This window comes from Mycteria americana, unplaced genomic scaffold, assembly GCF_035582795.1.
Source record: "Mycteria americana isolate JAX WOST 10 ecotype Jacksonville Zoo and Gardens unplaced genomic scaffold, USCA_MyAme_1.0 Scaffold_29, whole genome shotgun sequence".
In the NCBI taxonomy this organism is placed as follows: domain Eukaryota; kingdom Metazoa; phylum Chordata; class Aves; order Ciconiiformes; family Ciconiidae; genus Mycteria; species Mycteria americana.
The window spans coordinates 2,633,988-2,646,008 of record NW_027445621.1 but is presented as its reverse complement, the minus strand read 5'-3'; positions in this window follow the sequence as shown (position 1 = coordinate 2,646,008).

Here is a 12,021-nt window from a genome sequence, read left to right as displayed (position 1 = left end):
GTGACTGTCGCAGAGCCCGGCTGCCAAATTCGAAACGTCCAGCGATTGCGCCCACACGAAAGATGCCAGCACTGAAAGCTCTACCTGGTTTTCACTGTCCCTTGGAACTGCATTCGCTGCCGCACAGACATTCGTGCTCTGCAAATGCCTTGGTTGGTTATGATGCAACAATGCCTACGTGACTGTCGCAGAGCCCGGCTGCCAAATTCGAAACGTCCAGCGATTGCGCCCACACAAAAGCTGCCAGCACTGAAAGGTCTACCTGGTTTTCACTGTCCCTTGGAACTGCATTCGCTGCCGCACAGACATTCGCGCTCCGCAAGAGCTTTGGTTGGTTATGATGCAACAATGCCTATGTGACTCTGGCAGAGCCCGGCTGCCAAATTCGAAACGTCCAGCGATTGCGCCCACACGAAAGCTGCCAGCACTGCAAGCTCTACCTGGTTTTCACTGTCCCTTGGAACTGCATTCGCTGCCGCACAGACATTCGCGCTCTGCAAAAGCCTTGGTTGGTTATGATGCAACAATGCCTATGTGACTCTGCCAGAGCCCGGCTGCCAAATTCTCAACGTCCAGCGATTGCGCCCACACGAATACTGCCAGCACTGAAAGGTCTACCTGGTTTTCACTGTCCCTTGGAACTGCATTCGCTGCTGCACAGACATTCGCGCTCTGCAAATGCCCTGGTTGGTTATGATGCAACAATGCCTATGTGACTGTCGCAGAGCCCGGCTGCCAATTTCGAAACGTCCAGCGATTGCGCCCACACGAAAGCTGCCAGCACTGAAAGGTCTACCTGGTTTTCACTGTCCCTTGGAACTGCATTCGCTGCCGCACAGACATTCGCGCTCCGCAAGAGCTTTGGTTGGTTATGATGCAACAATGCCTATGTGACTCTGCCAGAGCCCGGCTGCCAAATTCTCAACGTCCAGCGATTGCGCCCACACGAAAGCTGCCAGCACTGAAAGCTCTACCTGGTTTTCACTGTCCCTTGGAACTGCATTCGCTGCCGCACAAACATTCGCGCTCCGCAAGAGCTTTGGTTGGTTATGATGTAACAATGCCTATGTGACTCTGGCAGAGCCCGGCTGCCAAATTCGAAACGTCCAGCGATTGCGCCCACACGAAAGCTGCCAGCACTGCAAGCTCTACCTGGTTTTCACTGTCCCTTGGAACTGCATTCGCTGCCGCACAGACATTCGCGCTCTGAAAATGCCTTGGTTGGTTATGATGCAACAATGCCTATGTGACTCTGGCAGAGCCCGGCTGCCAAATTCGAAACGTCCAGCGATTGCGCCCACACGAAAGCTGCCAGCACTGAAAGCTCTACCTGGTTTTCACTGTCCCTTGGAACTGCATTCGCTGCCGCACAGACATTCGCGCTCTGCAAATGCATTGGTTGGTTATGATGCAACAATGCCTACGTGACTGTCGCAGAGCCCGGCTGCAAAATTCGAAACGTCCAGCGATTGCGCCCACACGAAAGCTGCCAGCACTGCAAGCTCTACCTGGTTTTCACTGTCCCTTGGAACTGCATTCGCTGCCGCACAGACATTCGCGCTCTGAAAATGCCTTGGTTGGTTATGATGCAACAATGCCTATGTGACTGTCGCAGAGCCCGGCTGCCAAATTCGAAACGTCCAGCGATTGCGCCCACACGAAAGCTGCCAGCACTGCAAGCTCTACCTGGTTTTCACTGTCCCTTGGAACTGCATTCGCTGCCGCACAGACATTCGCGCTCTGCAAAAGCCTTGGTTGGTTATTATGCAACAATGCCTATGTGACTCTGCCAGAGCCCGGCTGCCAAATTCTCAACGTCCAGCGATTGCGCCCACACGAAACCTGCCAGCACTGAAAGGTCTACCTGGTTTTCACTGTCCCTTGGAACTGCATTCGCTGCCGCACAGACATTCGCGCTCTGCAAATGCCTTGGTTGGTTATGATGCAACAATGCCTATGTGACTGTTGCAGAGCCCGGCTGCCAAATTCGAAACGTCCAGCGATTGCGCCCACACGAAAGCTGCCAGCACTGAAAGCTCTACCTGGTTTTCACTGTCCCTTGGAACTGCATTCGCTGCCGCACAGACATTCGCGCTCTGAAAATGCCCTGGTTGGTTATGATGCAACAATGCCTATGTTACTCTGGCAGAGCCCGGATGCCAAATTCGAAACATCCAGCGATTGCGCCCACACGAAAGCTGCCAGCACTGAAAGGTCTACCTGGTTTTCACTGTCCCTTGGAACTGCATTCGCTGCCGCACAGACATTCGTGCTCTGCAAATGCCTTGGTTGGTTATGATGCAACAATGCCAACGTGACTGTCGCAGAGCCCGGCTGCCAAATTCGAAACGTCCAGCGATTGCGCCCACACGAAAGCTGCCAGCACTGCAAGCTCTACCTGGTATCACTGTCCCTTGGAACTGCATTCGCTGCCGCACAGACATTCGCGCTCTGAAAATGCCTTGGTTGGTTATGATGCAACAATGCCTATGTGACTGTCGCAGAGCCCAGCTGCCAAATTCGAAACGTCCAGCGACTGCGCCCACACAAAAGCTGCCAGCACTGAAAGGTCTACCTGGTTTTCACTGTCCCTTGGAACTGCATTCGCTGCCGCACAGACATTCGCGCTCTGCAAAAGCCTTGGTTGGTTATGATGCAACAATGCCTATGTGACTCTGGCAGAGCCCGGCTGCCAAATTCTCAACGTCCAGCGATTGCGCCCACACGAATACTGCCAGCACTGAAAGGTCTACCTGGTTTTCACTGTCCCTTGGAACTGCATTCGCTGCCGCACAGACATTCGCGCTCCGCAAGAGCTTTGGTTGGTTATGATGTAACAATGCCTATGTGACTCTGGCAGAGCCCGGCTGCCAAATTCGAAACGTCCAGCGATTGCACCCACACGAATACTGCCAGCACTGAAAGGTCTACCTGGTTTTCACTGTCCCTTGGAACTGCATTCGCTGCCGCACAGACATTCGCGCTGTAAAAAAGCTTTGGTTGGTTATGATGCAACAATGCCTATGTGACTCTGCCAGAGCCCGGCTGCCAAATTCTCAACGTCCAGCGATTGCGCCCACACGAATACTGCAAGCACTGCAAGCTCTACCTGGTTTTCACTGTCCCTTGGAACTGCATTCGCTGCCGCACAGACATTCGCGCTCTGCAAAAGCCTTGGTTGGTTATGATGCAACAATGCCTATGTGACTCTGGCAGAGCCCGGCTGCCAAATTCTCAACGTCCAGCGATTGCGCCCACACGAAACCTGCCAGCACTGAAAGGTCTACCTGGTTTTCACTGTCCCTTGGAACTGCATTCGCTGCCGCACAGACATTCGCGCTCTGAAAATGCCCTGGTTGGTTATGATGCAACAATGCCTATGTTACTCTGGCAGAGCCCGGATGCCAAATTCGAAACATCCAGCGATTGCGCCCACACGAAAGCTGCCAGCACTGAAAGGTCTACCTGGTTTTCACTGTCCCTTGGAACTGCATTCGCTGCCGCACAGACATTCGTGCTCTGCAAATGCCTTGGTTGGTTATGATGCAACAATGCCAACGTGACTGTCGCAGAGCCCGGCTGCCAAATTCGAAACGTCCAGCGATTGCGCCCACACGAAAGCTGCCAGCACTGAAAGGTCTACCTGGTTTTCACTGTCCCTTGGAACTGCATTCGCTGCCGCACAGACATTCGTGCTCTGCAAATTCCTTGGTTGGTTATGATGCAACAATGCCTATGTGACTCTGGCAGAGCCCGGCTGCCAAATTCGAAACGTCCAGCGATTGCGCCCACACGAAAGCTGCCAGCACTGCAAGCTCTACCTGGTTTTCACTGTCCCTTGGAACTGCATTCGCTGCTGCACAGACATTCGCTCTCTGCAAATGCCCTGGTTGGTTATGATGCAACAATGCCTATGTGACTCTGGCAGAGCCCGGCTGCCAAATTCGAAACGTCCAGCGATTGCGCCCACACGAAAGCTGCCAGCACTGAAAGCTCTACCTGGATTTCACTGTCCCTTGGAACTGCATTCGCTGCCGCACAGACATTCGTGCTCTGCAAATGCCTTTGTTGGTTATGATGCAACAATGCCTATGTGACTGTCGCAGAGCCCGGCTGCCAATTTCGAAACGTCCAGCGATTGCGCCCACACGAAAGCTGCCAGCACTGAAAGGTCTACCTGGTTTTCACTGTCCCTTGGAACTGCATTCGCTGCCGCACAGACATTCGCGCTCTGAAAATGCCTTGGTTGGTTATGATGCAACAATGCCTATGTGACTCTGGCAGAGCCCGGCTGCCAAATTCTCAACGTCCAGCGATTGCGCCCACACGAAACCTGCAAGCACTGAAAGCTCTACCTGGTTTTCACTGTCCCTTGGAACTGCATTCGCTGCCGCACAGACATTCGCGCTCCGCAAGAGCTTTGGTTGGTTATGATGTAACAATGCCTATGTGACTCTGCCAGAGCCCGGCTGCCAAATTCTCAACGTCCAGCGATTGCGCCCACACGAAACCTGCCAGCACTGGAAGGTCTACCTGGTTTTCACTGTCCCTTGGAACTGCATTCGCTGCCGCACAGACATTCGCGCTCTGCAAATGCCTTGGTTGGTTATGATACAACAATGCCTATGTGACTGTTGCAGAGCCCGGCTGCCAAATTCGAAACGTCCAGCGATTGCGCCCACACGAAAGCTGCCAGCACTGAAAGGTCTACCTGGTTTTCACTGTCCCTTGGAACTGCATTCACTGCCGCACAGACATTCATGCTCTGCAAATGCCTTGGTTGGTTATGATGCAACAATGCCTATGTGACTCTGGCAGAGCCCGGCTGCCAAATTCGAAACGTCCAGCGATTGCGCCCACACAAAAGCCGCCAGCACTGAAAGGTCTACCTGGTTTTCACTGTCCCTTGGAACTGCATTCGCTGCCGCACAGACATTCGCGCTCTGCAAAATCCTTGGTTGGTTATGATGCAACAATGCCAACGTGACTCTGGCAGAGCCCGGCTGCCAAATTCGAAACGTCCAGCGATTGCGCCCACACGAAAGCTGCCAGCACTGCAAGCTCTACCTGGTTTTCACTGTCCCTTGGAACTGCATTCGCTGCCGCACAGACATTCGCGCTCTGCAAAAGCCTTGGTTGGTTATGATGCAACAATGCCTATGTGACTCTGCCAGAGCCCGGCTGCCAAATTCTCAACGTCCAGCGATTGCGCCCACATGAAAGCTGCCAGCACTGAAAGCTCTACCTTGTTTTCACTGTCCCTTGGAACTGCATTCGCTGCCGCACAGACATTCGCGCTCTGAAAGTACCCTGGTTGGTTATGATGCAACAATGCCTATGTGACTGTCGCAGAGCCCGGCTGCCAAATTCGAAACGTCCAGCGATTGCGCCCACACGAATACTGCCAGCACTGAGAGGTCTACCTGGTTTTCACTGTCCCTTGGAACTGCATTCGCTGCCGCACAGACATTCGCGCTCTGCAAAATCCTTGTTTGGTTATGATGCAACAATGCCTATGTCACTCTGGCAGAGCCCGGCTGCCAAATTCTCAACGTCCAGCGATTGCGCCCACACGAATACTGCCAGCACTGAAAGCTCTACCTGGTTTTCACTGTCCCTTGGAACTGCATTTGCTGCCGCACAGACATTCGTGCTCTGCAAATGCCTTGGTTGGTTATGATGCAACAATGCCTATGTGACTGTCGCAGAGCCCGGCTGCCAAATTCTCAACGTCCAGCGATTGCGCCCACACGAAAGCTGCCAGCACTGAAAGCTCTACCTGGTTTTCACTGTCCCTTGGAACTGCATTCGCTGCCGCACAGACATTCGCGCTCCGCAAGAGCTTTGGTTGGTTATGATGTAACAATGCCTATGTGATTCTGGCAGAGCCCGGCTGCCAAATTCGAAACGTCCAGCGATTGCGCCCACACGAAAGCTGCCAGCACTGAAAGGTCTACCTGGTTTTCACTGTCCCTTGGAACTCCATTCGCTGCCGCACAGACATTCGCGCTCTGCAAATGCCTTGGTTGGTTATGATGCAACAATGCCTATGTGACTGTCGCAGAGCCCGGCTGCCAAATTCGAAACGTCCAGCGATTGCGCCCACACGAAAGATGCCAGCACTGAAAGCTCTACCTGGTTTTCACTGTCCCTTGGAACTGCATTCGCTGCCGCACAGACATTCGTGCTCTGCAAATGCCTTGGTTGGTTATGATGCAACAATGCCTACGTGACTCTGGCAGAGCCCGGCTGCCAAATTCGAAACGTCCAGCGATTGCGCCCACACAAAAGCTGCCAGCACTGAAAGGTCTACCTGGTTTTCACTGTCCCTTGGAACTGCATTCGCTGCCGCACAGACATTCGCGCTCCGCAAGAGCTTTGGTTGGTTATGATGCAACAATGCCTATGTGACTCTGGCAGAGCCCGGCTGCCAAATTCGAAACGTCCAGCGATTGCGCCCACACGAAAGCTGCCAGCACTGCAAGCTCTACCTGGTTTTCACTGTCCCTTGGAACTGCATTCGCTGCCGCACAGACATTCGCGCTCTGCAAAAGCCTTGGTTGGTTATGATGCAACAATGCCTATGTGACTCTGCCAGAGCCCGGCTGCCAAATTCTCAACGTCCAGCGATTGCGCCCACACGAATACTGCCAGCACTGAAAGGTCTACCTGGTTTTCACTGTCCCTTGGAACTGCATTCGCTGCTGCACAGACATTCGCGCTCTGCAAATGCCCTGGTTGGTTATGATGCAACAATGCCTATGTGACTGTCGCAGAGCCCGGCTGCCAATTTCGAAACGTCCAGCGATTGCGCCCACACGAAAGCTGCCAGCACTGAAAGGTCTATCTGGTTTTCACTGTCCCTTGGAACTGCATTCACTGCCGCACAGACATTCGCGCTCTGAAAATGCCTTGGTTGGTTATGATGCAACAATGCCTATGTGACTCTGGCAGAGCCCGGCTGCCAAATTCGAAACGTCCAGCGATTGCGCCCACACGAATACTGCAAGCACTGAAAGGTCTACCTGGTTTTCACTGTCCCTTGGAACTGCATTCGCTGCCGCACAGACATTCGCGCTCCGCAAGAGCTTTGGTTGGTTATGATGTAACAATGCCTATGTGACTCTGGCAGAGCCCGGCTGCCAAATTCTCAACGTCCAGCGATTGCACCCACACGAATACTGCAAGCACTGAAAGGTCTACCTGGTTTTCACTGTCCCTTGGAACTGCATTCGCTGCCGCACAGACTTTCGTGCTCTGCAAATGCCTTGGTTGGTTATGATGCAACAATACCTATGTGACTGTCGCAGAGCCCGGCTGCCAAATTCGAAACGTCCAGCGATTGCGCCCACACGAAAGCTGCCAGCACTGAAAGGTCTACCTGGTTTTCACTGTCCCTTGGAACTGCATTCGCTGCCGCACAGACATTCGCGCTCTGCAAAATCCTTGTTTGGTTATGATGCAACAATGCCTATGTCACTCTGGCAGAGCCCGGCTGCCGAATTCTCAACGTCCAGCGATTGCGCCCACACGAATACTGCCAGCACTGAAAGGTCTACCTGGTTTTCACTGTCCTTTGGAACTGCATTCGCTGCCGCACAGACATTCGCGCTCCGCAAGAGCTTTGATTGGTTATGATGTAACAATGCCTATGTGACTCTGGCAGAGCCCGGCTGCCAAATTCTCAACGTCCAGCGATTGCACCCACACGAAAGCTGCCAGCAGTGAAAGCTCTACCTGGTTTTCACTGTCCCTTGGAACTGCATTCGCTGCCGCACAGACATTCGTGCTCTGCAAATGCCTTGGTTGGTTATGATGCAACAATGCCTATGTGACTGTCGCAGAGCCCGGCTGCCAAATTCGAAACGTCCAGCGATTGCGCCCACAGAAAAGCCGCCAGCACTGAAAGGTCTACCTGGTTTTCACTGTCCCTTGGAACTGCATTCGCTGCCGCACAGACATTCGCGCTCTGCAAAAGCCTTGGTTGGTTATGATGCAACAATGCCTATGTGACTCTGGCAGAGCCCGGCTGCCAAATTCGAAACGTCCAGCGATTGCGCCCACACGAATACTGCCAGCACTGAAAGCTCTACCTGGTTTTCACTGTCCCTTGGAACTGCATTCGCTGCCGCACAGACATTCGCGCTCCGCAAGAGCTTTGGTAGGTTATGATGCAACAATGCCTATGTGACTCTGGCAGAGCCCGGCTGCCAAATTCGAAACGTCCAGCGATTGCGCCCACACGAAAGCTGCCAGCACTGCAAGCTCTACCTGGTTTTCACTGTCCCTTGGAACTGCATTCGCTGCCGCACAGACATTCGCGCTCTGCAAAAGCCTTGGTTGGTTATGATGCAACAATGCCTATGTGACTGTCGCAGAGCCCGGCTGCCAAATTCTCAACGTCCAGCGATTGCGCCCACACGAAAGCTGCCAGCACTGAAAGCTCTACCTGGTTTTCACTGTCCCTTGGAACTGCATTCGCTTCCGCACAGACATTCGCGCTCCGCAAGAGCTTTGGTTGGTTATGATGTAACAATGCCTATGTGACTCTGGCAGAGCCCGGCTGCCAAATTCGAAACGTCCAGCGATTGCGCCCACACGAAAGCTGCCAGCACTGAAAGGTCTACCTGGTTTTCACTGTCCCTTGGAACTCCATTCGCTGCCGCACAGACATTCGCGCTCTGCAAATGCCTTGGTTGGTTATGATGCAACAATGCCTATGTGACTGTCGCAGAGCACGGCTGCCAAATTCGAAACGTCCAGCGATTGCGCCCACACGAAAGCTGCCAGCACTGAAAGCTCTACCTGGTTTTCACTGTCCCTTGGAACTGCATTCGCTGCCGCACAGACATTCGTGCTCTGCAAATGCCTTGGTTGGTTATGATGCAACAATGCCTACGTGACTGTCGCAGACCCCGGCTGCCAAATTCTCAACGTCCAGCGATTGCGCCCACACGAATACTGCCAGCACTGCAAGCTCTACCTGGTTTTCACTGTCCCTTGGAACTGCATTCGCTGCCGCACAGACATTCGCGCTCCGCAAGAGCTTTGTTTGGTTATGATGTAACAATGCCTATGTGACTCTGGCAGAGCCCGGCTGCCAAATTCTCAACGTCCAGCGATTGCACCCACACGAATACTGCAAGCACTGAAAGGTCTACCTGGTTTTCACTGTCCCTTGGAACTGCATTCGCTGCCGCACAGACATTCGCGCTCCGCAAGAGCTTTGGTTGGTTATGATGCAACAATGCCTATGTGACTCTGGCAGAGCCCGGCTGCCAAATTCGAAACGTCCAGCGATTGCGCCCACACGAAAGCTGCCAGCACTGAAAGCTCTACCTGGTTTTCACTGTCCCTTGGAACTGCATTCGCTGCCGCACAGACATTCGCGCTCTGCAAATGCCTTGGTTGGTTATGATGCAACAATGCCTATGTGACTGTCGCAGAGCCCGGCTGCCAAATTCTCAACGTCCAGCGATTGCGCCCACACGAAAGCTGCCAGCACTGAAAGCTCTACCTGGTTTTCACTGTCCCTTGGAACTGCATTCGCTGCCGCACAGACATTCGCGCTCCGCAAGAGCTTTGGTTGGTTATGATGTAACAATGCCTATGTGATTCTGGCAGAGCCCGGCTGCCAAATTCGAAACGTCCAGCGATTGCGCCCACACGAAAGCTGCCAGCACTGAAAGGTCTACCTGGTTTTCACTGTCCCTTGGAACTCCATTCGCTGCCGCACAGACATTCGCGCTCTGCAAATGCCTTGGTTGGTTATGATGCAACAATGCCTATGTGACTGTCGCAGAGCCCGGCTGCCAAATTCGAAACGTCCAGCGATTGCGCCCACACGAAAGATGCCAGCACTGAAAGCTCTACCTGGTTTTCACTGTCCCTTGGAACTGCATTCGCTGCCGCACAGACATTCGTGCTCTGCAAATGCCTTGGTTGGTTATGATGCAACAATGCCTACGTGACTGTCGCAGAGCCCGGCTGCCAAATTCGAAACGTCCAGCGATTGCGCCCACACAAAAGCTGCCAGCACTGAAAGGTCTACCTGGTTTTCACTGTCCCTTGGAACTGCATTCGCTGCCGCACAGACATTCGCGCTCCGCAAGAGCTTTGGTTGGTTATGATGCAACAATGCCTATGTGACTCTGGCAGAGCCCGGCTGCCAAATTCGAAACGTCCAGCGATTGCGCCCACACGAAAGCTGCCAGCACTGCAAGCTCTACCTGGTTTTCACTGTCCCTTGGAACTGCATTCGCTGCCGCACAGACATTCGCGCTCTGCAAAAGCCTTGGTTGGTTATGATGCAACAATGCCTATGTGACTCTGCCAGAGCCCGGCTGCCAAATTCTCAACGTCCAGCGATTGCGCCCACACGAATACTGCCAGCACTGAAAGGTCTACCTGGTTTTCACTGTCCCTTGGAACTGCATTCGCTGCTGCACAGACATTCGCGCTCTGCAAATGCCCTGGTTGGTTATGATGCAACAATGCCTATGTGACTGTCGCAGAGCCCGGCTGCCAATTTCGAAACGTCCAGCGATTGCGCCCACACGAAAGCTGCCAGCACTGAAAGGTCTACCTGGTTTTCACTGTCCCTTGGAACTGCATTCGCTGCCGCACAGACATTCGCGCTCCGCAAGAGCTTTGGTTGGTTATGATGCAACAATGCCTATGTGACTCTGCCAGAGCCCGGCTGCCAAATTCTCAACGTCCAGCGATTGCGCCCACACGAAAGCTGCCAGCACTGAAAGCTCTACCTGGTTTTCACTGTCCCTTGGAACTGCATTCGCTGCCGCACAAACATTCGCGCTCCGCAAGAGCTTTGGTTGGTTATGATGTAACAATGCCTATGTGACTCTGGCAGAGCCCGGCTGCCAAATTCGAAACGTCCAGCGATTGCGCCCACACGAAAGCTGCCAGCACTGCAAGCTCTACCTGGTTTTCACTGTCCCTTGGAACTGCATTCGCTGCCGCACAGACATTCGCGCTCTGAAAATGCCTTGGTTGGTTATGATGCAACAATGCCTATGTGACTCTGGCAGAGCCCGGCTGCCAAATTCGAAACGTCCAGCGATTGCGCCCACACGAAAGCTGCCAGCACTGAAAGCTCTACCTGGTTTTCACTGTCCCTTGGAACTGCATTCGCTGCCGCACAGACATTCGCGCTCTGCAAATGCATTGGTTGGTTATGATGCAACAATGCCTACGTGACTGTCGCAGAGCCCGGCTGCAAAATTCGAAACGTCCAGCGATTGCGCCCACACGAAAGCTGCCAGCACTGCAAGCTCTACCTGGTTTTCACTGTCCCTTGGAACTGCATTCGCTGCCGCACAGACATTCGCGCTCTGAAAATGCCTTGGTTGGTTATGATGCAACAATGCCTATGTGACTGTCGCAGAGCCCGGCTGCCAAATTCGAAACGTCCAGCGATTGCGCCCACACGAAAGCTGCCAGCACTGCAAGCTCTACCTGGTTTTCACTGTCCCTTGGAACTGCATTCGCTGCCGCACAGACATTCGCGCTCTGCAAAAGCCTTGGTTGGTTATGATGCAACAATGCCTATGTGACTCTGCCAGAGCCCGGCTGCCAAATTCTCAACGTCCAGCGATTGCGCCCACACGAAACCTGCCAGCACTGAAAGGTCTACCTGGTTTTCACTGTCCCTTGGAACTGCATTCGCTGCCGCACAGACATTCGCGCTCTGCAAATGCCTTGGTTGGTTATGATGCAACAATGCCTATGTGACTGTTGCAGAGCCCGGCTGCCAAATTCGAAACGTCCAGCGATTGCGCCCACACGAAAGCTGCCAGCACTGAAAGCTCTACCTGGTTTTCACTGTCCCTTGGAACTGCATTCGCTGCCGCACAGACATTCGCGCTCTGAAAATGCCCTGGTTGGTTATGATGCAACAATGCCTATGTTACTCTGGCAGAGCCCGGATGCCAAATTCGAAACATCCAGCGATTGCGCCCACACGAAAGCTGCCAGCACTGAAAGGTCTACCTGGTTTTCACT